Source organism: Mus pahari, chromosome 20 (genome assembly GCF_900095145.1).
Source record: "Mus pahari chromosome 20, PAHARI_EIJ_v1.1, whole genome shotgun sequence".
In the NCBI taxonomy this organism is placed as follows: Eukaryota; Metazoa; Chordata; class Mammalia; order Rodentia; family Muridae; genus Mus; species Mus pahari.
The window spans coordinates 33,321,544-33,324,762 of NC_034609.1; positions in this window are offsets into that span (position 1 = coordinate 33,321,544).

The window sequence follows — 3,219 nt, forward strand, 5'->3', positions numbered from 1 at the left end:
CTCTGCCTCCCAAGTGCTGGGATTAAAGGCGTGCGCCACCATGCCCAGCCTGCTCTTTTTTAAAAGCAGCCTGCTCCTGTAGGAACCAATCCATTCCCATGAGTCCTGCACCAGTCTAACCAGTGGCCTGACTTGTATCTCTTAGACTCTACCATCACACTGGGGAACAAGTCCCTAACACATGAACCTTCTGGTGCACACAGTACAGCAATAAGTAAAACTTGCACGCTTCCACTCTAAAGGACGACTCGGTGCCAGGGAGAATACAAGTACTTAAACACTTTTAAAAACAGGCATTTTTATTTTAGTGCAACCTATGACATTCCTAGGCAAAGAGTTTATTTTCCCGATTTGATTCTTTGAGCAGTTTCACTGAGCCACAAGGCGCTCTCTCCGGTCCTCGGATAGTCTCCCATGATCTGCTGGCTCTTTCTCCCTTAGAGCAAGCACTCTTTGCTTGCTGATGAACATCCCCATCCTCAAGCTGTGGGGTCAGAAAGGGCATCTGGGGGTCCCTCTTTCCAGGCAGGGGCCCTAGAAGGGATAGACAGTCCTAGGAAGGCAGAGCCGACCAGCAGAGGGCAGCTCAGGCTCTGGCTGTCTATGCCAGAACACAACCTTCTGCCTGCCACGCCTGCGTGCCCTCACCTAGATCCACCTGGCTGTAGCTTAGACTAAAACACCAGAAGTTCAGGTTAGCGCACTCAAATTCCCCGACCTTCATTTCGTCCCTGGATGAGCTTGGGAAGTCACCGAAGCTCCGAGGAACCAAGTGCATCGGCGAAGCAGCGATGGCACCAACTTCATAGGACCAGACAAATAAAGCAATCCCTTTCTCCTTAAAACTGCTTCCCCCCCCCCCCAGGAGCAGAAAGAGAAACTGAGGTAAGCCTAAAGAGCAGGCTGTCACACGTGACACCGAATTATCCTTTCCTGCGTCGCTCGTATTTACCGCACACACCGCACAAAATTACGACACAACACGGATTAAGACAGCCCTGCCCTCAGAGCTTGCAGACTCAGCAGAAGGCAGCTAGGAAAGGCTGAGATGAAAAAGGTGGATGTGGGGTGTGGAGGCAGAAGTAACGCAAAGCAGCACTCTGAATACGATGATGGTTAAGAAAGGCTTTGGGAAGATGGAAAGCTTTGGGATCGGGGAAGCCAAGGCAGGGGTGGGGGTGGGGGTGGGGCAAACGTTGGAAATAAGGAGAATATGACATAGATACCTGGGAGGAGACCTTCGAATCCAAATGCTTCCATTTGGAGCGCAGTCCTGGTAGCAAGAGAGGAAGTGAAGGGAATGGAGGTTGAAAAGATGGGCGGGGACGGGTCCCAAGAAGCCATGCCACTTACTACTATGTCCCATTGTCTCCAAACAGTGCCACAACCTCTACTGTGGTGCAGGGGACACACGTTGGTGCTTTTACTCAATCTATGGATGTTGTTAGGTTTTTTTTTCCCTGGCTGGAATTTATGGTGTTAATGATCTTCTAGTGTAGTGGTGCGTGCATGTCATGTATGGATAAATGTTTGCACGTGGGCTTGCACGTCGACCTTGAGTCTAGAGGCTTCATAGAGCCACCAGAGACAGCTTTAAACTTGTAAAACATTTGTTAATTATTATTACTATTAGTATGCATGTTGTGTGAGAGGTACCACTGTGCACACGTAGAGGTCAGAGAACAACTTCTGGGTGTCAGTTCTCTCCTTTCACAATGGGTCCTGGGGATTGAACTTAGGTCATTGGGTTTTTGCAGCAAGTACATGTATCCACTGAGCCCTCTCGCTGGCCCCAGAGGAACTTTTTTTTTTGAACTGGAATTGAATGAGGGCATTGTGCTTGCTATGCAAGCACCCTGACGCTGATTTATGCCAGGCCCCTTCCAGAGGGGACTTTTAATGAGGGAAGTGCTTTAAAGTTGTTACAGGGAAAAAATTCTAGAATATTCTGGAGGGGCAGCAAGCCCTATCCCAAACTCTGGCATTGGGAGCTATTGAGAACAAAGAGGGTGAATAAGCAACAGTATGAAACGTTGAAGAACAACCTGACCCTGGGTCAAATACTCAGCGAGCTACACCATTCACAGGGCTCAGTGGGTAACAAGTGTCCAATTGCTTATAAGACTAGGGACAGTAAAGGGAAAACTTGCAATTCCGTTTTTCTACCACTAGATGTCGCGCAGGTCTAAGTAAAGATCCTTCTCCATTTCCTTTTCTCTTCCGAGCCATAGTGATAGACAAGATACCTTCTGTGCTAAATAGGATAGTAAAGATCGAGGATAACGGAAATTAAGGCCTGTGAGATGGCGTGGCAGATAAAGGCTCAGAAGGTAAGGAGGAGGCAAGCAGTAGGATCCAAATTTTAATCCCCAGAATCCACATAAAGAAGCCCGGTGTGGTGTCATAGGATGTAGAACTAGTACTGGGGCGGAGAGATAAAAGTATCTCTGGGACCTTACAGCAAGATTGGTGAGCTCTAGCTTCAGTGAGAGGCTCTGCCTCAAAACAAGGTAAAGAGAGACGGCACTGGCCGCTGGCTTGGCATTCATGTATCCACACACACACAACCGCGCACGCGCACACACACAAAGCATACACACTAATCTACATACACACAAATCAATATTTTATCATTGTTTTAGATGAACAACAAACAATCTTACCATAGAAACTTCTGATAGTGGAACTGTGGGTTCTCTCCACTCCCGAGGACCTTCGGCCTATATAGTCCACGAGTGCAGAGGGAACAGAAATGGTGAGGGGGTGCGGCGGGGTTGGGGTATGTACAGTGAAGATCACACCGGGACAACTCGCCAGTAGGCAGATCAACTTTACATTGGGTGATTGAAGGCTTATGAAGTTTTGGGGGACTGAGGGCACGGACATCCTGGATGGGTAAAGGCCACTGGCTGGGGGCTTAGGGTACCTGGCACACCTCATTAGCATGGGAAACACCATAGTTACGCTGCGTATTCTCCTTTGGAGATGGAACGGTTTCTGTCTAATCAGGAACTTTTCACAATTTCCTTTCATAGAGGACTTCATAAGAGATTTTTTTTCTACTTCTAACATGTTTAATGTTTCAAATTGATTTTAAAAACTGGCTGAGTGCATATTACTTTTAGCTTTAGAAGGTATCATGTATATTTAAGAGGCATTTAACTATTATAAATTATTCTGATGACTTAAAAAATGTCAATACTGGGGGCTGGCGAGATG